General features: G+C 44.4%; 2 pseudogenes across 2 annotated transcripts in view; both read right to left on the minus strand.

The window, feature by feature from the left end:
* Positions 1–11,638, minus strand: part of LOC309332271 (beta-1,3-galactosyltransferase 1 pseudogene) — a 35,129-nt pseudogene extending 23,491 nt beyond the window's left edge. The window contains exon 1 of the transcript XR_014161630.1: positions 11,458–11,638. The product of XR_014161630.1 is annotated as a beta-1,3-galactosyltransferase 1 pseudogene (transcript). The remainder of the gene's footprint in view (positions 1–11,457) is intronic.
* On the minus strand, positions 1,262–11,358 carry LOC309332310 (beta-1,3-galactosyltransferase 1 pseudogene; annotated as a pseudogene). The gene is made up of 2 exons (XR_014161631.1): positions 11,338–11,358; positions 1,262–3,074 (listed from the first exon to the last, which is right to left on the minus strand). The product of XR_014161631.1 is annotated as a beta-1,3-galactosyltransferase 1 pseudogene (transcript).
* Positions 11,639–27,074: the final 15,436 nt, after the last annotated feature.

The following is a 27,074-nucleotide window of genomic DNA, read 5'->3' on the forward strand; positions in this document are numbered from 1 at the left end:
TCTCATCATTTTCCTCCCAAAAGGTTCATTTGTGTTCTTACTAACAAAAATCAGCAACGTGTGTTATGGGTTTTTTGGGCAACGCCAATAACTGGCAGAAGCCGAAAGAAGTTTCAGTACGTGAAGATGTTGTTGGAGACTCACGATTTCATTATATCCGTGACCTGGAACATATTCCCACCCGGAGTCTATTCTGGGGTGGCCTCAGGGTATACGAGAAACCTGGCAAGTGGCTTTCTTATATATTACGAGCTAATAAAACACTTCTCAGATTGTATCATCGTAACCACAGCATTATTTTAGACACAACTTTTCTCCCACTTAGCAGCCCGCAAAGCAACTTACAATTAAGAAACACAATTAAGAAAAAAACAAGATACAGATATATAAATAAATCAGTTTAATAAAATCATAATAAAACAAAAGACATAGATTATATGAATTAAATAGGGAACAATGAGGTTTTTCTTACACAGGCATTTAAATCTCCAGCCAAAATTATAAGACAAGTGAAAAAGGCGTTCAGTAAAGAATAATCAAGTCTGTTCTTGGGATCCCCACCGTAGCTCCAAGGGCACTACAAGGCCCATCAAGACCCCCCAGCCCCTACCAATTTTTAATGATGAACTAGGCTCTTTTGGCTTAGGGGAGGGTTGGCTGATATGTGCTGCTTGCTTTCTAATGCTTTTTATTAGTTCTGCGGGGTGTAGGTGTTTTAGGGGTGGGGGGGTTCTGGGCATTCCCAGTTCTTCTGAGAAGTGGGTTCAGTGAATCCCACTTTGCTGGAGCATGACAAAATTGAGGACTTCTATGATGATACTTTCGTTACTTTTTCTGAATGCTCTTCCCTAGTTGAGGATTCACCTTTTCCCTCCTTTTCAACAGTATCTCATCCTTCAAAGAGAACAGGGAATGGCTGGGTTAACGTCTTTATGGTGATTCATGTATAAATAATGCTGCGTTGTGTGTTGGGAGAAGCTCTTTGAAAACAGACAGTGTCTGTGTGTGTGCATATATATTTATATATATGAAAAAGCAGCAGAAGATGATAAATAAGTCTTTTGTACAACTGGCAACAACCCAAAGAGGCAGGTCCTATGTGGAGTATGGCTTCCTACTGTGAAGGAAACTTCTACTGATCTACTTTAAATTACTCTAAAGATGACCAGGTTGCATTTCAACATGTTGGAACAGGTGAACTCTGCATTGCCCTAGTTTGCATTGCATTGCCCTAGTTTGCAGACACAAAAATTGTTTTAGTTGCCATATTTCAAGAGGTAACATACAGAACTGCTTGCACACAATTTTTTAAAATATATTTTAAAACCCAAAATCCCGAACAATTACTTTAAAATGTAAAATTCCCCCTGGATGGGCATGTAGGACCCCAAAAAGAGGATATTTCCGGGAATTCCTGGATGTATGGCAAACCTATGCCTAGTGCCACACCTGCATGGCCGGAGGGCTGCTCTCTTCCAGTAGGTGAGGTGGTGGCTGTGATGATCTCAAAACCCTGAGGTTGTCAATTTGGCACATTAGTAGCACAATGGTCAGTTCAGAGCAGACCAAACGAGCTGCTATGGGCAGCTGCAGAGATTCTATGGGGAGGAGAGCAGTGTGAATGGCAACGAACCACACGGCACGATGAGCATGTTATGTGGGGCCAGCTCGCTTCTGAGGGCATAAATACCGATTTTGACAAGCACAGAATCTCCCTTCTTCTCTGAGCCATCCTTCCCTTTCCTCATCTCAATTTGTTGGCATGGATTTGTCCATTGTACAGGAACATGCCCGCATGTTGCCAGTCCTCTATGCCAACTTCTCCACAAGAGGCTGTGTGTCTGTTCACCTCCCTCCCTTTTAACTCTTGCAAGTCTGGTTCTGGTCCCGAAAGCCAGGCCAAATCTGCAGCAGCTCCTCTGGCCCGTAGTGATGCACCACCACCACCTTGGAGAACTGGCACTTCTCATACTTGACTTTGTACACGTTGAAGAGACCCCAGGGGCTTTCTGTCACACTGATGCCCAGCTCATGCAGGCAGATTCCCATGAAGGCATCTTCCATGTTAATGACCCTGATGGTCTTTGCTAACTGGTAGATCTTCTTGGCCAGATCCCCAGAGAACACATACCCTGGGCCTGCGCAGTAGGGCGGGTAGGTCTCATTGGGGTACACCGCCCGTGGCACATACCACTTGTAGGCCTTGTCACGCAGTGGCTTCGTTTTCCAGTAGATGTACCCTGTCATGTAGTTCTTCTTGGGTGGCAGGTGAGGCTGCAGCAGGTGGGACACCATGTAGTTCACATTGAGAAAGATGTCACTGTCTGCCTTCACCACGTAGGTGGCATTGGGGCAGAACTTGCTTATCCACTCCATGCCCATCAGAGTCTTCAGGGTAAGGTTGTTGTAGGTATCCAGGAAGTCCTGCTGAATAATGTCTTTGTGGATGGAACTCTCCTCTTCCAAAAGAGCCTGGAGCGGGTATCCAAATTTTGGGTGGACACCCGTCAGAAAAAGACGAAGAATGGAAATGCCAGGCACTGAGCTCTCATTGCCCCACGTCTGCCGGATGGCCTGCCTCGTGGCAAAATCCTGGGGCTCAGTTATCACCAGCAGGATCAAGAAAGGGCTCCTCTCCAGGCATTTCTTTGGCTCGTTGAGAAGGAACTTATAATCAGTGGAATAGACAACCTCCAAGGGATGCCGCTTGGCCACTGGTGGTGGTGGGGAAATCAGACCAGAGGGCTTGGTCTCCTTTGTCCTCTCCAGTGCAGATTTCCATTCAAATACCATGGCACTTTTACGATTGTCTGCTGAATCTGGGCTGCCCTTGAGCTTGATGTCGTGTGGCGAGGAAAGCGTCTCAAGGGACTCCCATTCATTCTTCGCAACAAGTAGGAAAAGGAAAGCAGAGCAGGAAATGAAGAGGACCACAGTGGGCAAATTCTGCAGCTGGGTCATGAACATCTTCCTGGCACCTTCCATACTTTTGGTGGGCTGGAGGAGGGCACTTGCAGACTGTATGTGGGTGGGGGAGAGATCCTGGCCACCTCTATGCTGTTTCCAAAGACAACCTGCAAAAGAGAAGCCCAGTGAAAGGGAGATGAATTCTGTTCTCTCTCTCTGTCTCTCTGTCTCTCTGTCTCTCTGTCTCTCTGTCTCTCTCTCTCTCTGTGTGTGTGTGCACACGCACATGCACACACAAGGGGAGCTTTTGACATAAGCCTGGTCACACGGAGAATCAGTCTGCCAACTGCCAACACACTCAAACCCTGCTCATAACACCTGCCTTCTTGCCCTTGCAATCTGTTTCTGGAAGGAAAATATACACTCTCAGGGATTGGCATTATTCACTCAACCCATCTATTTACAGATCCATTGGAATCCGAATAAAGTGTTATATGAGTTTGTGGGTGCCAGACTCCTGAACTCCTGGATCCTGGATCCAGTAAGTGTTAGAATATACGCCAGACCAGCTTCCTGATGAGGTAATCACCTGGGTGATGAGCCATTAAAGGAAAAGAAAGGGAAGGGGCTCTGTCTGAGCCTCCCCCAGCTAGAAAGACAAAGTTAAAGTTTGGGGGACTGTGGTGTGAACTAGAGGAAAAGCTGCAGGCTTGAAAGGCACAGAGGCAGAGCATGATGTTTGATTTCTGCTGGGATCCACAGCTGTGGCTACGGGAGAAACAATAACTTATTGAGGTGATTATGCTGGGACCCTCTCCATCATAGGCTCAGGTTGTATATATGTATGTGTCAATTAACCAAATAAAGACCACACAGTCTCCACTGTGCCTCACTTCCAAAAGGAAACACAAACTCTGGGTAAAGTGCCCAGCTGGGTGTGTGCCAGGTGTCTGGTAAGGTGAAAAGCTTGCACTGACGGAACAATTGCCATTGTGCTACATGGAATTCCTCCCTGTATTTCCAAATTAGCCCATTAAAAAGTTAGAATGCACTGAAAGAGCAGCAGCATACAGAAAAATTCAGCAGGTTCAGGAGGCAAATTGAGCGATACAGGTAGTCTCAACACGTTTAGAGCGCTAAGTTATTCTTCTGAAACAGGAATAGCTTACATGGTGTACATGTGATGCTAAAATGGCAGACTTTATACAATGGTGGAATTGTTTAATGATTGCTAAATTCTATCTCAGAATCTTATGACAGCTTTTGTGCCTCTCTGAGGATGGGTTGGATCCAACCTTAGTAATACTCAGTGTCGACTCATTTTAATTAATGGACGTGACTATCTTAGGCCCATTCATTTCAGTGGGTATACTCTATGTTGAACTTTGTTGAACACAACCCTAATGTTGTTGAAATTTATAGGGAGAAGGAGCTCTGTTTTGGGTATGTTGTTGTTGGTTAAGCTATAAACCGCAGTTGTACAAGAGAGTATGGCATATTGCCCTTATGGAAAATTTGACTCAGGCTGGAAAGAACAAAGAACAAAGATACCTTTGTGGGAGACTGGTGGTGCTTCATTTCATTTAAGAGTTTTCCAGACAATCAAAGATCAATTCCAAAGGTTTATATTAACTTAATAATATCACTTAATAATAATAATAATGTGTTTTACAGATGTGTATAAGTCAAATGTATGGGTTGTTTGGGCAGGGGTAGTGCCACGTCATGCTCCTTCTAGAATAGTTTGTCCACCATTGGTCCCCACCCTGCATTCAGGGTGGGTTCCTAGAAGCTATCAGCATGCGACAGCAGCCACAACCCAGGAAAATACCGTATTTTTCGCCCTATAGGACGCACTTTTTCCCCTCCAAAAATGAAGGGGAAATCTGGGTGCGTCCTATGGGGCGAATGCAGGCTTTCGCTGAAGCTTGGAGAGCGAGAGGGGTTGGTGCGTACCGACCCCTCTCGCTCTCCAGGCTTCAGGAAGACATCCGCAGCCTAGGCAGCAATGAGGGAGTTCCCGCAGGGCTGTCTAGGCTGCGGATAGCAGCCTGCTTCCCGGAGCGTCGGGCGCCCTGAAAGCAGAGCTCCCGGCGCTTCGGGAACACATCCGCAGCCTAGGCAGCCCTGAGGGAGGTCGCGCAGGGATGTCTAGGCTGCGGATAGCAGCCTGCTTCCCGGAGCGTCGGGCGCCCTGAAAGAGGAGCGCCCGGCGCTTTGGGAACACATCTGCAGCCTAGGCAGCCCTGCGGGAGGCCCTGCAGGGCTGTCTAGGCTGCGGATAGCAGCCTGCTTCCTGGAGCGTCGGGCGCCCTGAAAGCAGAACACCCGGCGCTTCGGGAACACCTCCGCAGCCTAGACAGCCCTGAAGCAGAGCGCCCCGCCCGCCGGACAGACATCCACAGTGTGGGGAGCCCTGCAGGAGTTCCCCACAGGGCTCCCCACGCTGTGGATAGCAGCCTGCGGCCCGGCGCGCGGGGCGCCCTGAAGCAGAGCACCCCGCCCGCCGGACAGACATCCACAGTGTGGGGAGCCCTGCAGGAGTTCCCCGCAGGGCTCCCCACGCTGCGGATAGCAGCCTGCTGCCCGGCGCGCAAAGCACCCTGAAGCAGAGCACCCCACGCGCCGGACAGACATCCGCAGCATGGGGAGCCCTGCAGGAGTTCCCCGCAGGGCTCCCCACGCTGTGGATAGCAGTCTGCCGCCCGGCGGGCGGGGTGCCCTGAAGCAGAGCGCCCCTCGCACTGGGCAGACATCGGCCAGCCCCACAAGCTTGGGGGACAGCAGGGAGGCACAGCACCGCCATCCCGCTGTTCCTCGATCTGGTTCGGTTTCCCCGACCTGCTTTTGGGGGGGAAATAAAGGGAATTTTTTTCCCCTTTATTTCCCCCCCAAAAAACTAGGTGCGTCCTATGGGACGAAAAATACGGTACTTTGATTGCTGGCTAAACCAGGTGAGAGTTGTTGATGGGTCTCAAACCCTCGGTGACTTAAGTACTTTCCTTGCATGTGAAGACAGGCAGCCAATCTAGGAGAAGGAAAACTCTGATCCTAAACCTCCACTGCATTGTGGGATATCTTTAGGAGAAGAAAAGGCTAAAGAGTAAACCCTATACAAATCCCAAGTGGAGACCCTAAGGTGGTTGAATGGTGCCTTGTATGTCTCCTTCCGGCAACTGTGGTGTATGTATGGGAATACAGGTTTCCATAATGTATTTTGGGGAGTCTCTGGGGAAATTTTTAAAAAGCAGAGGGGAAATATTAACTACAAAGCCCTGATAACAAAAGAATATGCCCTTTTACCCTTCAGTGGCTAATTAAAACATAGAGTACAGTGGTACCTCGGGTTACATACGCTTCAGGTTACAGACTCCGCTAACCCAGAAATAGTACCTCGGGTTAAGAACTTTGCTTCAGGATGAGAACAGAAATTGTGCTCCGGCAGCGCGGCGGCAGCAGGAGGCCCCATTAGCTAAAGTGGTGCTTGAGGTTAAGAACAGTTTCAGGTTAAGAACGGAACTCCGGAACGAATTAAGTACTTAACCCGAGGTACCACTGTATTTGCAAGCATAAGTAAATTAATTTACATGACAACTAGTACAAATCTCAAATTTAACCTGGGCCTAGGTGACCCTGGAATGCAAAAAGGAGTGTGTGTGTGCGCGCATACTAATATTAATATTTGTTCTCTTATCATGTCCAGTAGCTTTATCTCAGTAGTATAAGATAAATATAAAAGCTCTGTTGCACTGCTGCCATCACCTTTTCACTAAACAGTAAGTGCAATGTTCATAGTGCAACGACTGACTCAGCAACCACAGGATCCTGGAGTTCTGAGCCAGGATCCTGGAACACCAGAGATAACTAAGGAAGCTGAAGCAGCTGCAGATTCTTTGACCTCTCCTGCCCTGCAGTTACAGGAAACCAAGATTCCAGCAGAAGGTCAGGTGGGGACAGATCCTTTTCTTCTTTTTCCCGTCACTTACTCAGTGTCCATTAATAAGCACTTTGACTGCCAATGGCAAGCTGCAATCACAATAGCAGCTTGGTATTTTCTCAAGGAAAATGAATGACCCTGGAGGAAAGTGACCAGCCCAAGATAACATCGTCATAGATATTTACCCAAGGAAGAGAAAGACACCTATAGGGTAAAGGTCTGGAATTTGGTGATGAAGAATTTAAGAATGAATGAAAACCACAAATCAGTCATGGTTACGCAGAAATTGTGTACAGTGGATCACTGCCAATGTCACTTACAGGAGCCACATAATAGGTCTACGCATGGCAGGGCAAGAGGAAAGGAAGCCCAGAGGGGACTTTAAGCAAACTAGAACCGGTGCCTATCCGGTTCTGTCCCTCTGCACAAACATGGAATGCCCCCCTCTGAGCACATTTCAAAGTGTTGGTGCTGACCTTTAAAGCCCTAAACGGCCTCGGTCCAGTATACCTGAAGTAGCGTCTCCACCCCCATCGTTCAGCCCAGACACTGAGGTCCAGCTCCGAGGGCCTTCTGGCGGTTCACTCACTGCAAGAAGTGAAGCTATGGGGAACCAGGCAGAGGGCCTTCTTGGTAATGGCACCCGCCCTGTGGAACACCCTCCCATCAGATGTCAAGGAAATAAACAACTATCTGACTTATGTAGAAAACATTTGAAGGCAGCCCTGTTTAGGGAAGTTTTTAATGTTTGATGTTTTATCATGTTTTTAATATGTGTGGGGTATAAATAATAAATTATTATTATTATTATTATTATAGATGCCCCTGCTGGATGAAAGAGCCATCTCCAGATGGAGGGACATAACCCAATATCTCTTCTTGTACATACACCTTCTCTGTTCTCTTGACATACACCTTCTGAGTGGGAATAGGACCATTCTTAATTCCACTTGGGCCGGCAGAGCCTGAAAATGTATTAGCGCAGTGGTTCTACCATCGTTGTGCTGGTGGAGCCCCTATGTTGGTGGCTCAAAGGGGTGGAGGTGGAGACATGGTGGAGTTGGAGCAGAGTATGTCCACGGAGTTATGCTTCCTCAGAATGTGCTCCCTCCCCCTACCTTGTTGGCATAAAGCTACAAAAGGTCTGGTACCCATTGGAACATTCCCTTTGAAATCAATGGGCTGCTCTCCTCTCTATCTCCATTGGAGGACAAGAGTCTAACACAAGCACCAATCACGGCACAGCCCCAGGGACGTAGAAGACCAACCAGGGGACACAGGAATTGATGACCTCAGGAGAGGGGAGGCTATGCCACTTTGCCTCAGAGCCCATGGCACAAACCACCCTGTCTCACCCTGCCTGCTGCTGGGGGTCTCTGGGCTCCTAATTCCAGGATGGTCTCACTGTCACATCCCTGGCCCCCTCGCTGAATGGCCCTTTCCCTTTTCTTTTTGGTTAACGTCCACCCTGAACAAGAATTCTGATGAACTTGGAAGCTTGCTCATTACTTTCAATCCATCTTAATTAAGGAGTTTTGCTGCTGTCACTTTTTGGATTTTATCTCGTGGGCCACCATGGACCAATAGGTGTGCCTGTATTGCTCTCAGATTCACAGTGATTCATACGTTCCCCTTCTCTAGTTCTGTTCTTCATGTTATTTGCTTAAAAGGATCTCTTCTTGCTTTAGAAATTTGTTCACCCTATTGTTAAATATAGTTTTTGATAAATGATTTCCTTATAGGTCTTAATTACTTGAGAGCATTTTGCTGAGATTTTTTGCTGCCTTTGCCCTTTCCCACACTTCAATCCTGGCTCCAGTACAACTTGAGCTAGCTGGCTTGCCTTTACTGCAGAAGAAGCAACAGCTGGACAACAAATCTAAGCCGACAACCACCTGCCCCATCAGGCCTCATCGTATTTCCCTTCTGTTGCTGCAGCTTTCTGCTGAATGTGAAGAAATGGTCCAGACACACCTATTGTGCTTGTTTTGGGTGGTCCCACTTTGCACTGAAGCAGAATGGTGAAAAATCTGATTTTAGCCAAGTAACGGAGTAGGAGCAGGGAGCCCCGGAATGAAATCTCTGCACGTATTTCAGAAAGTGAAAATCCGGACACAAAAGTTGTTGAGTTGTTGAGCCACTTCTGATAGGGGTTGGCATAGGCCCAGATTTCCCTGGACATTTCAGGGATTTCAGCCAGGACGCTGTCCCCGACAGCTGAATTCCCGATATGCGCAGAAACCCTCCCTAGCACAAGCCTCACACCCTCTGAGATAGGCAACAATGTGGAATCACTCGCTTTCCCCCCTTTCCTTCCCTGTTTTGTGTCCCTGCAAGGGCAAACTTATATTATAATTATTAAATACAGCTGCCTTGTGGAAGGTCTCTTCTGCACAAGTGAGCTGTTTTAAAAATTATTTTTTAATTTCCAGGAACCTGCATCCTTTTCTATTGGCTAGCAGAAGCAAAATGGAAAGGGTGTGTGTGTGTGTAGGGATAGATGGGATCATAGAAATGGCACCAAAACCCACCCCCACAATGCGATTTTTGTATTGGATTTACTTCCCATTTTTGGATTTTCCTTGTTGAAAATCCATTGGCTGCCAGTTGGATGGGGGAAATGTCATGTTCACGGCACCCAAAATACCAATCATAAATTGAAAAAACCAGTTTAACGGGATGAGGAAAGGATTAGCAGAAAGAAACTGAATACTAGGAGTTCAAAGCTAGGATGGTCACAGGAAGAAAGGTTCAGTGACAAATAGACTCATAAACTACTCAACAAAGGAAAAGGCAGGTTTTTTTTTAACAATGAAGATACAGGAGCAAGTGTTTTGAAAAGAGGCTCTATTGTTCTTCCAAAGTGGACTTTAGCTGCAGTGGTGTAGCAGCGTTTGCTGGTGCCCGGGGCCACGGAGGATGAACGGAGCCTGTTGTGCCAGCCCACCGCTCACCAGCAGCACCAAGTGGGACTGTGCTGCACTGCCTGCCTCCCTGCCTGTGCAGGGGGGAGCCCAGCTGGTCGATGCAGCCCTTGATGGGCAAATTCCCCTGATGCCCGTGGAGAGGAGTGCCAGACCAGGCCACTCTGGGGTCACCCCTTGCCCACCTCCCTTTGTCTATGCTTGTGCCAGCTCACTGTCCAAGCAAGGAGTGGGTGAGCACTGGCCAGGCAGCCATTCAGCGAGGGGGCCAAGGATGTGACAGTGAGACCATCCTGGAATTAGGAGCCCAGAGACCCCCAGCAGCAGGCAGGGCGAGACAGGGATCCCTGAATGGGGGATGCCTGGTTTGTGCCCCCTCAAAATTGTGCTGCCAGGGCCATGCCCCCCTGCCTCCCCCCACACTACACCTCTGTTTAGCTGACCAGGCTCTTAAAATGTATCAGCACTGCCAGTTGCTATTGATATTTCTTTGCCCGAATTCTACACACCACCTGACCCTTCTTGCTGCTTCCATCGTGTGGCATCACCGCACCATAAGACCCCTTCCTTCTGGGTCCTTCTGACCCCTTCCTTCTGGGTCCTTCTGACCCCTTCCTTCTGGGTCCTGCAGTTTGCACTGTTGTGTTTTGCACATGAGAGGGAGAAGGAAGACACAACAGGGGAGCGGGACAAATGAAGCATTTCATTCCATCTGTACCAAACCTGAGTAAAAATGTGGTTAGCAATCAGAACAGGGTTGCCATATGTCCGAAATTTCCCAGACATACTCGGAATACTGCAGTTGGAAGCAGTGTCCAGGCAGAAATGTAAAATTCAGACGTATGACAACCCATGTTGGCAGTGTCATTTTTGTCGATTTTGCTTTAAAAAAGCTCAAAAACATCGGGTTTTTTACACTTTTGCCAAAAAACTCAACAAACAACTTTCCCCTCCAAAAACTCAACAACTTTGCCCTCCCCAAAAAATTCAACAACTGCCCCCCCAAAAAAACCCCACTTCAGCAACTTTTGTGTCCTGACTTTCACTGTTTGAAATATGGCAACCTTAGACTAGGTCTCCTCCACAGTCAGTATAAAAACACAAGGGGCTGCCATATGAGAGACAGAGTGTTCAGCCCCCAGCAGTCATTTGTGTTTTTCATTTGGTTTTCTAATAACTTTACTTACTTTCTGTATGGTATAGGTGTAAAGAGTGTCTTTTTCCTTTTTCCTTTGTTTGTTCTCTCTCTTTCTGTAATAATTCAATAAAAAAACCAAGAAAAAAAGCACAAGGGCCTGCCACATGAGGGGCAGAGTGCTCAGTCCCCAGCAGCCCCCAGCAGCCCCCAGCCCACTCACCTGCATACATCTCCTGGTCACCTTTGGTGACCAAGCAGATGGTTAAATAAATACATGCCTGCTCTATGAAACACCTTTGCCATCATCAATTTCAAAGGCAATCTCATTCAGTGCTCCTGGTATTTTTTCTCTCCCTCCTTGAGTGCCTTTCTATCCCTCTCCCATTCTCTTCTCTGAGGTACCTTTTGCGGCATCTCAGGTGAGCACTTACCTGCCCAAGGTGCTGTTCATTCAAGGTTGCCGCCTGCCTTTGACAGAATACTCCGGCTGCATGTCAGCTGCAATTTACCTTTCCCCGGGGAGGGTGTGGCACAAGGGGAAGGGACAATACCTACGTCATCCAGCTAACACAGAGGGGAGGGAGCAGGGACTCTGCTTCCAGGAGAGTCTTTTTTCCAGGACCATTGAGGCACCTGGAAGGACTCAACACCTGCATGCCAATCCCATGCTGAATCTCTCACACACACCAAAAAAGAAGAACATGCCCCTCAGAACCCAAAGCCAAACACAAGAACAAGATGAAAGGGATACATTTATTTTATATAAATGTATTTTATATAAAGGGATGCGGGTGGCGCTGTGGTTTAAACCACAGAGCCTAGGGCTTGCCGATCAGAAGGTCAGCGGTTCGAATCCCCGTGACGGAGTGAGCTCCCGTTGTTCTGTCCCAGCTCCTGCCAACCTAGCAGTTTGAAAGCACGTCAAAGTGCAAGTAGATAAATAGGTACCACTCCAGCGGGAAGGTAAATGGCATTTCCGTGCGCTGCTCTGGTTTCGCCAGAAGTGGCTTAGTCATGCTAGCCACATGACCCAGAAGCTATCTGCGGATAAACACTGGCTCCCTTGGCTTATAGAGCGAGATGAGCGCACAACCCCAGAGTTGTCCGCAACTGGACCTAACGGTCTCCTTGGCTCAGGGGTCGCATAACTCCATAACCCTCCAACATTTCTCTGATGAAAATAGGGATGTCTTAAGGAAAAGCGGGACATTCGAAGATCAAATCAGAAACCAGGATGGCTTCTGTAAATCTGGGACTGTCCCTGGAAAATATGGACATAGCTGAGGGTCTGCATAATGCTGTATCCCAAAGCAATCACAATATGAAATATATATTCCAAACAAGTTGTGCTTGAAAAGACCAGGATAGGTAACAGAACTGGAGGTGCCCATTACTCAGCAGCAAAACAAATATGACGTTATCCAAGCAATGAAAATTTCCCATGAAAATCAAGGGGCTTTTCTGCCTGAAGCAAAGGGCAAGAAGATGCCTTCTTTCACTTCATGTATAAAAGCTCAGCAGACCACCGAACCTGATTTACACATCCTCTGTTGCACCTTGAGGTCAGTGGCCTAGTTTAGTGGGTGCAGGACAGGCTGTCCAGCCTACAAACACAGAGAACTTTCTCCACTGACAGACCCTCCATATTTGACGCCTGAGGCAGCTGCCTCACTCTTTCCTCATGCCAGGGCCGGCCTTGATTGCTCTTGAGTCAGATGTGCAAAATACAACAAAGGGGTAAATAAGCCCACCCATTTATTCCCTCCCCCCAGTAGATTTTATTAAAGCTTAAACGAACATATACAAATGTTAATATCAACTGCAAAATAACTTTTTACAATGCAAAAAAGCATGAAAAACCCTAATCTAAATAAAAACAAAAAGAAAGGAAAAGAAAGAAAGAAAAAAGAGAGAGAGAAAAGGGGATTCTGATTCTTCATCTGTCAGGTATATATATATATATATATATATATGCAGGTTTTGGTGTCCTCGGGTGTCTTCCCGTGTAAAAGTTGGGGTGTCTAGGCGACGTTTCGACGAGGTCTCACTCGTCATCTTCAGGCTGGTGCTTTCGGCTTCTTGTTACTGGAACAGAGCAGGATCTCAGTGTTTGAGTTCCTATAAATACTGTAGAGGGGGTGTGGTGTATAGCCTCCAATGTTCTGGGCAGAGAGGAAGTTCCCAGGCTAGTGTGCCTTTTCTTCTTTTGTTCCTTAATTACTTGAGAGATATCTTGAGTGATTTCTTGAGTGATATCCTGAGTACCACTTAGGTGGGTCATATATATATATATATAATATTCAAAACATGCACTCCAAGGTAACATCCAACTACAGTGGTACCTCAGGTTACATACACTTCAGGTTACATACGCTTCAGGTTACAGACTCAGCTAACCCAGAAATAGTGCTTCAGGTTAAGAACTACCACTGTATTCCACTTATAAAACAATATTTTATTTGGTCCACAAACCCAGATATCACAAATTCAAGCCCACCCACTTCCTGCTAGAATAAGTTCTTTATAATGGGGAACTTTACTTCATAAGAAGTTCGTTGTGAACCAAATCCCTCCCCCCTCATTTAGGGCTTATTCTGGCTTGAAATACATTGGGGCTCATCCATCACACATCCCAGGCCTATTTTGCACACCTTTCTCAATTATTTTTTGAATCCATCCTTGTCTGCAAAACACTGCAGCATTCTTAGAGTCCTTTGGAGGGTATTCCTCTAAGTGCTCTGGCACCTCAGAGGTCACTTGGTAAAAATGGGTTGGATGAGGGTTCAACTGGAACCAACCCTACCTTGAAGCACACTAAAAATCAATTAAGCACAACTTTCTGGAACAAAGAGCTGCCCAGCTTTTAAATATTGAGGATGAGAGTCTGTATCAAGTGGAGAAACTGGAGCATCACCTGAGTTTCTCAGATCCTCCAAGTATCCCTGTTTTCCAGGGACATCCCCGATTTAGAGAAGCCATCCCAGTTTCTGATTTCATCCCAGAATGTCCCACTTTTCCTTAGGATGTACCTAGTTGGAGGGTATGGAGTTATCTGACCCCCAAGCCATCTGAAGGCAATCCTGTATAGGGAAGGTTTTTTAAAAAATGTTTAATGTAATACTTTGGCCACCTCATGAGAAGAGAAGACTCCCTGGAAAAGACCCTGATGTTGGGAAAGATTGAGGGCACAAGGAGAAGGGGACAACAGAGGACAAGATGGTTGGACAGTGTTCTCGAAGCTACCAGCATGAGTTTGATCAAACTGCAGGAGGCAGTGGAAGACAGGAGTGCCTGTCGTGCTCTGGTCCATGGGGTCACGAAGAGTCGGACATGACTAAACAACAACAACATTTTTTTGGCCCTGAACAAAAACTGGGGGGGGGGGGAATTGCACAAAGTTGTTGAGCTTGTTTTTTTTTGGGGGGGGGAGATTGCCCAGAGTTGTTGAGCTTCTTTTGGGCGGGAGTCTCCAACGCAAAAGGAAGCAATTACGAGTCCTGCCTCATAATGGGGTGAGTGTTCCATAGTTTGAAGTGAAGAAGTACTTTCTTTTATCTGTCCTAAATCTTCCAACCTTCAGCTTCACTGAACATCCACCAGTTCAAGTGTTATTAGAGAGGGAGAAAGGCTTTCTGAATCTGCTTTCTCTATGCTATGCATAATTTTTATAAACTGCTGGAAGGAGCAGGTCTGCAGCTTGAGGGTACTTCTGAATTGGACCCTGTCACTCAGGAGCAATCACAATTGGTAAAACTTGGAATAAAAAGGAAGAAACCTTGCAAGAATTGACATCTTCACTGTGGTGATACATCCAAGGCAGGAGAGATTTAGATTCCCCCTAGTTTTCATTTTCTTTTTGCTCTGCCAGAGCAAGAGAGCAAAATTTATTTTCTTTACAGATACACGTGCCCAAATATTTTAGTTTTCAAAGGGAAACGTTGAAGCTAGCTAAGTTGCAAATCAGATTTTGCTTCATTCGTCTTCAGACCAGCCACATTTCCATATCCCTCTCATTCTCCCCAAAATTCAGGCATCATTTCCTTTGGGTTAGACAATAGAAGCACAATTTCATGTGAGAACAAAGTGATCGTGTGGACTTTAACCTTGTATACAGTATTAACACTCCAAAACTTTACATTGTGCTTTATTTATGCTGTTAAGGGTTCAATGGAAAGAGCAAATCACAGTGGATAACCTTGCTTCATTCCTAGTCACCCTTTTCATTTATACTTTAGCAAAAACAAAAGTTCATACTGATGAAAAACTGTGTCAATAAACCACCTACCATTATTGTGTTTTACTACCAAAGCCTTTACACATTCAGCTCTGCCCTGTTACAGCATAAGTCTCTATAGGACTGCTGCTCTTGCTGTATTCTTAAAGGGCAACATCCCTGAGTGGCTTCTTTCCAGAGCATTCAAACTGTTGTGAGCTTGGGGTGGGGAAGTCGGCTCCATGGCAAGGCCCTCCTAACTCCTGGATCCAGCAAGTGTTAAAATCTAAGCCAGGCTCGCTTTCTGTGTTGAGGTTGATGAACCATTAAGGGAAACAAAGGAAAGTTGATCTGTGTGAGACAGGAAATGAGTGGGGACCTTCTCTCAGCTGGCTTGTGGGACTGGGTGGTAGTTAGAAAAAGACAAAGGCGACCAGAGATGAATGGCTGATGGAGGACTTCCGGGTTGGCGCCTCCGGAGAATGGCGGAATTCCTCTGATCGGGAGGAATTCGCTCCGTGGAAATTAGGGTCTGGCCGCCACGGCGAAGGCGGAGACCCACTAAAATCACAGGCGGGAGAAGCCTGTGAACGTGGGATTCGGCTGGCACCTTTTGTGCCTCCCCTACTCGCGGGGAGACCCGGTTTCGGGGATCCGGAGCGACGTGGGGTGAGCGGCGCGGTGCTTCGAATTGATTGTTTTTTTCACAGAGTGAAGCCGCATTGCTGTTGCCAGAGAGCGCTGACTTTTTCCTGTGGACAATTTGATTCTAAACAACTACCCGTGAGTAGAACGGAAAATTGGATTTTTAAACGTCTTAATTTGGCATCGAAACGGGGAGGCTCTAAACAGGAAGTCCGCCTACCCCCTTTGTAAATAGATTGAAGCAAAGAGCTTGTAAGCTAAAGTCTTGGAAAATCCTCTGTAAAGGATTAAACTTCCATCGGCTAAAATTATTAAACCCCCCTTGGAAGCAGGAGAAGAGGGGGGAAATTTTGAATCGCGTAAGCCTGCAGGAGAGAGGGAAGAAAGTTAAATTACCACCGCTCTGAACCTGGAAACGGGCTGCTAGCAAGACTGACGTTTTGGGAAAGTTCATTGTTGTTGACAGCTAGTTAAATAAGAGAAATACATTGTTTCCATTGTCTCCTTCTGCATTTAAAAAGGAGTAAAAGTAACTGAAAATTGAAACTAATTTTATTGCTTGAACTGGCACTTCCGGAGGCGGCGCGAAGGGTAATGGCTGCCCTTTCCTGACGGGGAAGGGAAGCTCCGCACGAGAAGGGTCGTCCGCTACGGCGCAGCGGAGACCCAAAACGGAAAACCGCAGGCAGCAGAAGCCTGCGGTCCTGGGACCCGGCGGGCGCCTGTAGCGGCCACCGAAACGTTGAAGGAACCCCGTAAGGGGCTCCGGATCGCGGAGGAGGCTGCGGCGCTGTGGGTCGTTCCGCAATCGGCGGAGTGAAGCCGCGTAGCTGTTGCCAGTGAGCGCTGACCTTTCTTCCTGAAATTTATGCCTTGAAAACAACAACCCGTGAGTAAACATCTGACTCTATGCAATTTGGGACTTTAAAATATTGAATTTGGTTGAAAGCGGAGTGACGAAAAACAGGAAGTCCGTCTTCCGCTCCCATTGAACTTGAACGCAAAGAGCTGGAGGAGTGGAGGCAAAGAGAGATCTTTTAAACTATTTGATCTGAGCACCCATTGAACTTTATTTTAAGTGGAACAATTACTCTATGTGTTGGACTCTTATGAATTTTAATTACACGGGGATATCTTTCTCCCTTTGGAGCTACATTCTAACTAAAAACCCCAGGCGCTGGAGCTGCCTGAGAAACTGAGCTGTCAGCTTGCAGTTTGCAGTTTGGATACTTTGAATCTGAACTTTGAAACAATCTGAGAGAGTTTGAACTTGTTACTTTAAGGCATTTGGATTACCAGCTTGCACCATTAGAAACACTGTTGCTGTACTGAACCTCAACTCTGCTGAAAAATCTTTTTATTGAAGGTTCCTGGACTTAAAAATCTGACTTTATTTTAATTGAAATTGACTTCTTTCCTGAAATATTTTAAACTCCCCCTAGAGGATTTGGGACTTATAACAATGACTTTTATTTTACTTTCCTTTTCCCGGCCCTCTGTTGACTGTTACCATCTGGGCCGTGGCTTTCTCATGGGAACAACTCAGCTTGACCTTGACTTTTAGATAACTTTGGAATGAGTGGTACAAGAAGGAGAGGAAGAACTAAACAAACAACTTTGACAACTTTAACCGCAGCCTCACAGGCACGTAGATCATCTGTGCCTACTTTGCCTTCTGAGGTGGAAGCTGTTTCTCTGCCTCGGGCAGGGGAGGGAGAAACTGAGGAATTACAACTGGAAGATATGGCCTCAGGGGCAAGCACTGCTATCTTAGAGAAAATTTTCGAAAAATTAGAATCTTTGGATAAGAAAGTAGAATCTTTGGACAAGAAAGCCGATGAGCAAACATATAAAATTGAGCAGAACATAGAATGTTTAAATAAATTATCTGGACAAGTTGCACAGAATACTCAAGCAATCGGAGAATTGAAGGAGGCTGCAGGGGAAAATCGGAAATTGGCTGAAGATACCAGCCAAAAACTTGAAAACTTAGAACAAGAGGTAAGACCACTCTGTAAACAAGTAGGTGAACATCAGACCTATTTGTCCATGCTTGAACTGCGGAACAGGGAGAGCAATTTAAGGATAAGAGCAATACCAGAAGTGGAAGAAGGCAACCTAGCTGAGTTTTTGACTAAAGAATTTTCCAAATTTTGGAGTTTAGAGGAAAAGGACTTTAAAATCGTCTCGGCTTTTAGGCTCGGAAGACTTCTAAAGAAAGAGAAGCCCAGAGACTGTTTGATAATACTGAGGTCAAAGGAGGAAAGGGATAAGATTTTGGGCCTACACTACGGAAAGTCACTGGATATTTTGGACAAAAGAATTGAGATCTACAAGGATATTCCTAAACAACTGCTAGATCTTAGATCTAACTATTTGGAGTTGACAAGACTACTAAGGAAGAATTCAATCATCTTTAGGTGGGAATTTCCTCAAGGACTATCTTTTACTTTTAGAGGGAAGAAGATCAAAATCAGAACATCGGAAGATAGAGATAAATTTCTGAACGTATACGGAGAGGACCTTCACAAAGGAATTGACCAACTTCCAGGGCCTGAAACACCAGAGGAACCTGCACCCTTGGACCCTGAAGATCTTCTGAATAAGATACCACCCCTTGAAAAATAACCAGATTTATTCAGGATGTCTCTGCAACTTATGAGTTGGAACATTAATGGCTGCAACATCCCGGAAAAAAGGAGGAAAATTTTTCATATATTAAAAAAAGAACAATTGGATATTATCTGCTTACAAGAAACACATGTGACTAGGCTCCATAGAAAGGTGTTAATAAACAAAAGACTTGGTCAAGAATTTATATCTTCGGACAGAGTAAAGAAGCGAGGAGTGGTGATATATGCAAAAGAGAGCCTGTCACCTAAATTCTTATTCAAAGACGAACATGGAAGAATATTAGGAATTGAGATACAACATCAAGGAGAAAAGATTCTGATATTAGGAATTTATGCACCAAATGACGGGAAATCGGAATTTTACAAGAAGTTGCATGAGATCATGCTGGACTATCTGGACTACAACAACATCATTATGATGGGAGATATGAATGGGGTCGTATCGACAAACATGGATAAGTCACAAAATCAAAATGTCACAAAAGATGGCAGACTGCCAAAGACCTTTTTTGAAATGGCTGACAATATGGACTGGATTGACATTTGGAGAACTAAGAACCCCCTGGGAAGAGAGGGAACATTCTTCTCTGAAGCCCAACTGACTTGGACAAGAATCGACCAAATATGGATATCTAGAGGTCTGGCACCCAAGGTCAGAAAAGTGGAAATCTGCCCAAAGACCTGCTCCGACCATAATGCGCTGAAGATGGATATGACACTTTTGCCAACCGGCTCCTTTAGATGGAAGATGAATGATAGCTTGTTTGGAGATCAGGAGATCGTTAAGAAGGCCCAAAAAACTCTGAAGGTCTATTTTGAAATAAATATGAACACTACGGTGGAAAAAAGAACTATCTGGGACGCAAGCAAAGCTGTGATGAGGGGGTTCTTGATACAACAGAACACTGTAAAGAAAAGAACACAAAATGAAAGGAAAGATAAGATTTTGCAGAAAATCAAAGAATTGGAGAAGAAATTAAGATCAAATCCGAAGTCACAGCCGATTCTGAGAGAAATTAAACTATATCAAGCTCAATATTCCAAATTGATAAACCAAGAAATAGAATGGAAGATTAAATTAATGAAACAAAAAACTTTTGAATCGGCAAATAAATGTGGGAAACTGCTAGCCTGGCAGTTGAAGAAGAGACAGAAACTAAATACAGTTATAAACCTAGAAATTGAAGGAAGAAATATCCAGAACCCCATGGAAATTAGAAAGTGCTTCCAGAGATACTTTAAAAAATTATACACTCAAGGGCCGCAAGATGAGGTTGAGATTAAACAATTTTTGGAAAGAAATGGACTAACAAAGTTGTCACAAAAAAACAGATTAATCCTGAATAACAAAATAACACAGCAAGAGATTGAACAAGCTATCCAGAACATGCAATTGGGCAAATCTCCAGGGCCAGACGGCCTGACCTCCAAGTATTATAAGACATTAAAAGACTATCTGATCCAACCATTGATGGAGGTCTGTAATGAAATTATGGAAGGGAAGAAGGCGCCGGAATCGTGGAAGGAAGCTTTTATCACATTGATACCAAAATCTGAAGCTGAAAAGACACAACTTAAAAATTATCGTCCCATCTCCCTTCTGAATGTGGATTACAAAATATTTGCAGACATTTTGGCAAGTAGATTTAAAAGAGTTCTTAATGAAGTAATTCATAAAGACCAGGCAGGCTTTCTCCCAGGCAGACATATGTTTGCAAATACTAGGAACATTATTGACGTTTTGGAACTTTTGCAAACAGATATAAATACAAAAGCAGTGTTAATTTTTATAGACGCGGAGAAGGCCTTTGACAATATTTCTTGGAAATTTATGAAGGGAAATTTGAATGAAATGGGAGTGGGACGGGGGTTTGAGAATGGGATTGACGCAATATATTCAGAACAAAAGGCTAAACTAATAGTTAACAATGTGGTTACAGAAGAGTTCAAAATTGAAAAAGGAACACGACAAGGCTGCCCGATTTCCCCTTTGTTATTTATTTCGGTTCTGGAGGTGCTCTTGAACTTAATCAGAGGGGACCGGTTGGTGGAAGGGATTCAGGTCGGAGCGAAACAATACAAATTGAAAGCTTTCGCAGATGACTTAGTTTTGACTCTGCAGGAGCCAGAATCTAGTACGAAAAGAGTATTACAACTGATACAGGATTTTGGTCGGGTGGCAGGATTTAAATTAAATAAACAGAAAACTAAAGTGTTGGGAAAAAATTTGACAGATATAGAGTCGGAACGGTTTCAGAGAGAAACAGAACTAACTATGGTTAAAAAAGTAAAATACCTAGGGGTAAACATAACAGCAAAAAACCTGAGTCTATTTAAGGATAATTATGAAAAATGTTGGTCTGAAATTAAGAGAGACTTGGATAGTTGGACAAAATTGAAGCTTTCTTTGTTAGGCCGAATTGCTGCTATCAAGATGAATGTATTGCCAAAAATGTTGTTTTTGTTCCAAACATTACAGATTGTGGACAAAACGGAGTGCTTCCGGAAGTGGCAGAAAGATATATCCAGATTTGTCTGGCAGGGCAAAAAGCCCAGAATTAAGTTTAAGATATTAACAGATGCGAAAGAAAGAGGGGGCTTTGCCCTGCCAGACTTAAAGTTGTACTATGAAGCCGCAGCTTTTTGCTGGCTAAAAGACTGGCTACTTCTCGAAGACACTGACGTGTTGGACTTGGAAGGTTTTAACAATGCTTTTGGTTGGCATGCATACTTATGGTATGATAAAGTTAAGATCAATAAGGCCTTTAAGAACCATATTGTCAGGAAAGCAGTGTTTAATGTCTGGACAAAATACAAAGACTTACTGGAAAATAAAACTCCAAGGTGGCTTTCACCTCTGGAGGCTAAAGCCCTAAAAAGACCCAATATGGAGGCCAAATGGCCAAAATATTGGGAAATATTAGAAAAAGATGGAGACAATTGGAAATTGCAGAGTTTAGAGAAAATGAAGGATAAGGTGCGAGACTGGTTACATTATGCTCAGATTAAAGAAGTTTTTAAAAATGATAAAAAGTTAGGGTTCCAGGTGGAGAAATCGAAGTTAGAAACTGAATTGTTAGAACCAAAGACTAAGGTATTATCTAGAATGTATAACTTGCTGTTAAAATGGAATACACAAGACGAAATGGTTAAATCGGCTATGATAAAATGGGCACAGGACATTGGGCATAACATCATGTTTGAGGACTGGGAAAGGTTGTGGACCACTGGGCTGAACTTCACCGCATGTAATGCTCTGAAGGAAAATGTAATGAAAATGATATATAGATGGTACATGACCCCAGTTAAACTTGCCAAAATATACCATTCGTCTGATAATAAATGTTGGAAATGTAAAGAAAACGAAGGAACATTCTTTCACCTCTGGTGGACATGCCCTAAGGTGAAGGTATTCTGGGAAATGATATATAATGAGCTGAAAAAGGTATTTAAGTATACCTTCACTAAGAAACCAGAGGCCTTCCTTCTGGGTATTGTCGGCCAGAAGGTGTTAAAGAAGGACCGAACATTCTTTATGTATGCAACAACGGCAGCAAGGATACTCATCGCAAAAAAATGGAAAACTCAAGATCTACCCACGCTGGAAGAGTGGCAGATGCAACTGATGGACTATATGCAACTGGCCGAGATGACTGGCAGAATCCGTGACCTGGGAGAAGAGAAGATGGAGGAAGACTGGGAGAAATTCAAGAAGTATCTACAAAAACATTGTAATTTGGTTGAATGTTAAGAAGGATGCTAGATTATAAAAAATTGGCCACCACTAAATTAGATTTGAAATTTGATGATAAGTGAGACTAAAGAAAATATAAAACTTTTTGGAAGAAGTGCTAGATTATATTTGAATGTGTGGACATGAGATTGTAAACAAGTTGATAATTTGTTTGGAAAAAACTTTTAACGATGTAAATGGGAGCGGGAGACGCGAGGGAGTCAAAAGAAGTTATGAAATTATGTCTGTGATAGAAGTAAGATTGTTTATTATTTGTGCATTTATATTTAAAAACTTTAATAAATATTTATAAAAAAAAAAAAAAATTTTATTGCTTGAACTGTGCCTAAAAGGACTGATACAAATAGAAATTGTTTCCCTCTAGAGGGAGCCTTTGAAGCTGTTACAGGAGTTGAGCTGGGGGGATCTCCAGCTGCAAGATAAAAAATCGTGAGAACCAGAGATTGACCTTGGATTGGTTAAGAATGTCGACAGAAGAAGCCTTAGTGACTGCATTTTGTAAGATAAGTGATTCATTGGAACAGCTCCACAAGAAGATGGACGTGATGACTATTAAAATTGATAATTTGGGTCAAAAAGTGACTAATTTTGGACAAAAAGTGAATATCTATACAGAAACTATTCAGGAATCGACACAGGAATCTATTTTGATATGGCAAACTGTGGAGAACGCGAGGGAGAAAGTTGTTGTTGTTGAACCTAAAGTAATACAAGTGGAGAGGGAGAGAGCCCCAGTCTTACAGAGGCAATTTGATGACTATAAGTTGTTGCCTTCTATGAGTGAATTCAGAGAAAGTCAGATTTTGAGGATTGGAGCCCTGCTTGGACTGGAGAAGGAAAGTTGGATAGATCTCCTCATGCAGGGATTTACTGACTTTTGGGACCTGGACCAGGAGGAGATTGGAGTTGTGGGGACCTTCAGATTTGGAGGAATTTTGAAACACGTCCTGAAACATCTTTTGGATTTTAGTTTTAACTACGGAGATTTGGCTGACCTTTCGAGAAGAAATAAAAACATTGCTAGGTCGGAGCTTCCCCGAGATCTACTCTTCAGCATCAAAGGAAGGAAATTAAGAATAAGATCAGCAGAAGACAAAGTAAAGTGCATGTATAAATATGAAGAAGACATGCAGAAGGGACTTGGAAAAGAGTTAAGAGCCTCCGACAGAAGATCACCAGGTTGATGGACTTTATGGAATTGACAGAAATGACTGGCAGAATCCGAGACCAGGGAGAAGAGACGGTGGAAGAATATTGGAAAAAGTTTAAAGTTTATTTATAGAAATATTGTAAAATTAATGAGTGTTAGAAAAATGTTGGAATGAAATTATATGGCTTTAGTAGAAATGTTATAAGAAGTTAAGCATAAATAAGTATTATAGTATTAATGGAAAATAAGGTTAAAATAAGTTAAGATAATTATAAGACAGAAAATAGAGAAAGATGGAAAGGAATTGCTGAAACAATTAATAGAATTGGAATACGAAAAGGGAGGTGAGAGGAGGTCGAGGAAACAAGGGAATGAAGGATAAGACATTGAAATGGTATGATGTATGTTTTTAAATTGTTTTTGTTCTGTTTTGTTTAGTTTAATGTGTTAATGTTGCGTTGTGTACATTGTAATGTATTGTTTTTTCTTTCTTTTGCTTTTTTTTCTTTTTCTTCTTTTTTGTAAGGTTTAAAAGTCATAAATATTATTTTTTAAAAAAACAGAGATGAATGGCTGATGAAGATGATGGACTATGCCGAAATGGCAAAAATGACCAGGAAAATCAGAAACCAGGAAGAGAAGAACTTTAAGAAATAATGGGGGGAAAATTAAATGTATTTAAGAGAACACTGTAAACAACTAAAAACTTTGGCAGGATTTGAATAATGCTTGTGATGTATGAAAAACTATGGTAAAAATGGCTTCCCGGGCCCAGAGACAAGCCTTGACTGGCTGGCCGTTGCTCCGTCCCTTGGGATGGCCGCCGAGGCTACAGGGCTCCCGGCCGGCCCTGGTTTGAATCAGCCAATCAGCGGCAGCCTAGGGGCGGAGCCAGAGGCCAGGTAAGGATGCTCCTGCCGACAAAGCCCTTGCAGTCGTTTTTGGAGCATCACCCACCCAACCCTTGCTCTAATTGTTTATGGTTGTTGCAGGTTAATCTTTTGCTTTTCAGGTCTGCGGGCGTTGCTGCGGTCGCACGATGGTTGCTGTTTCCTAGAGCCGGGAAGAAATTCCCTTGCTCTGCAGGTTTTGCCTTCCCCATAGCAGTTGGCACAGCTTTGGCAGTTTTAGGCCTGGGGCTGTATTCTTTAGTCCATCAGCAGAATGGAGGAGTAGCGTGGTTACGAACCCATCACGCGGCCATGTTAGCAGGGCCCCGTTAGAGAGGTTTTGCTGTGAGACACTGGCCATGAGTGTTTGGTGTATGGTCAAACTGAGGCACTGGGGAGATCTGGGGGGTCTGTAGGAGCCTCTTTGAATGAGACACTGGGGTTCTGTTATAACCCTTGGCTCACAAAGGCTCCCTTTTGTTCATAAAAGACACAAACACCCAAGTTGCTGCTTTGTTGCTGGAGACACTGAAGAAAAGATTGTACGGCAGTTGGGAAGGACTACGGAAGGACTGTGTCCAATGGGCGTTCGCCAACAACCCTCTGCAGATGTTTTGGAGCTTCCAATTGGACTGCGTGTGTATTCTTTGTTTTGTATACCCTATAAAAAGTCTTAGTGGACAACACCTGGGGTTCAGTGTCAGGGACGAACCAGAGGTTTCAAGTCCCCTGGGCAAGAAGTGGATGAGCTGCCCGAGGGGGAGAGAGAGAGAGAGAGAGAGAGAGAGAGAGAGAGAGAGAGAGAGTAAGGAGAGAGCAGTTGGAATAAGCCAAGAGCAGGAGGCAGAAAGGGCTGGTGAGCCGGGATTTGTCATTTTATCAGTTGTTGGAAGGGCAAACGCAGGCCTCAGCAGAGATCTGAACTAACTGACTCTGATGGATGATACAATGTGCTTATGACCCGCTGTAAAAACTGTAAGCAGACTATAAAAATGTCGAGAGGCTCCCGTGGTGATTGTGGTGAAGAGAGAAGCCCTCAACTCTGACATTCAGCTTTTATGAAATATCCCGCTAAATCAGTTAGTTTGCACAAACTAATAAATGATGGACTCTCCTCTCAGTCTCCTGTGTCTCATTGGCAAGATCCAGAAAGAGCAGGTTTTTACCTGCAACAAAACTCCCAGAACTGAAGGAGGGGGGGGGCAGCTGTGTAAACATCCATTTTGCAGTGTCCCCCATATTGCCTACCTGCCCCTGCTCAGCCTCAGTACCCAGCTGGGGGCTGGGAGGAATACATGCCCAATGCCTAAGGCAAGGTTTCCTACCTCTGAACTTTAAAAAAGTTGTGGCCTACTTTTAATTCCATAACTACTGTGTTGTGTCTTGTTTTATATGGGCCTGACTCGCGAGGGCGAGGGGTCCATAGCTGTCAACCTTACCTTTTTTGCGGGAAATTCCCTTATTCCAGCGCTGTTTCCCGCTACTATCCCAGATTGTTAGACTGTCCCCAGCACAGGTGAGGCTGCTGATCCCTTATTTTCGAGGCTGCTGATCCCTTATTTTCAAATTTGAAAGTTGACAGCTATGGAGGGGTCTGCAACTGGGCATGGAAAGTGGCAAGCTAGAGAGAGAGGGTGAGAGCAATGTTTGATTTCTGTTTGAATGCAAGGCTGTTGCCATGGGAGAAACAAGACCTTTTGGGGGTATTAATACTGTGAACATCGCAGGCTCAGGTTGTATATATGTGTAAATAAATAATATATCCCAAAGAAACCACAGTCTCCTCTTTTCCACAAGGAAAGGCGAACCTTAGGTAAGCATGCCTGGAATCCCTGGACTCTCACACTGCTCAGAGACTGGGGTGGCATGCAACAATATAGAATTGTAAAGTTGAAAGGGACCCCAACGGTCTTCTCGTCTAACCCCCTGCAATGCTGGAATCTCAACTGATCTCAACAGATGGATAGCCAACCTCTGCTTGAAAACTTCCAACGAAAGAGAGTCTACAACCTTCCCACTGTCAAACAGCTCTCACTGTCAGAAAGCTATTTTTGATGTTCCGGCGTAATCTCCTTTCTTGTAACTTGGAGCCATGGGTTTGGGTCCTGCCCTCCAGAGCAGGAGAAAACAAGCTTGCTCCACCCTCCATGTGACTGCCTTTTAGATATTTGAAGGTGCCTATAATCTATCCTCTCAGTCTCCTGTTTTTCAGACTAAACATACCCAGCTCCTTCAACCATTCCTCATAAGGCTTGGTTTCTAGACCCTCCTCTGCGCACGTTCCAGCTTGTCATCATCCTTCTTAAGCTGTAGTGCTCAGAATTGAGCACAATATTCCAGGCATGGTTTGAACAAGGCAGAATAGAGTGCTATTATTACTTTATTTGATTGGGACCCTATGCATCTTTGATGCAGCTTCAGCTTTATTTCTTTATTTCTTTATTGCTGCTGCATCACACTGTGGACTCATGTTAAGCTTGTAGTCCACTAAGACCCCTAGATACTTACTGCTAGTAAGCCAGGTGTCCCCCATCTTATATTTGTGCATCTGTTTCTTCCTGCCTAAGCGCTGAACTTTACTTGAACTGTAGGAATTGAAGTGCCGCTGAACAAAAGTATTTTATATGAGTACTGCAGCATTCCAAATATTTGCCCAGTAGTAGCAGTGCTACGTCATCTGCTAACATCATTTTGTAGACTTTACCCGTATCTCAAAACCACTGATATTCTTCAATGATATTAATAAGGAAACAACACAGGCTGTAAGAGTTGGGAAAGTGAGTGACGTTCCTGAACTCCGTGTTTGATTTAAAATAAACCTGAACCTATGCCAGGTTATTTCAGAGACAAAGCCAGGCCAAAATGATTGTTTAACCAAGGAAG

The sequence above is a fragment of the Podarcis erhardii genome (assembly GCF_964252035.2).
Source record: "Podarcis erhardii genome assembly, chromosome: 17".
NCBI classification, from domain to species: Eukaryota; Metazoa; Chordata; class Lepidosauria; order Squamata; family Lacertidae; genus Podarcis; species Podarcis erhardii.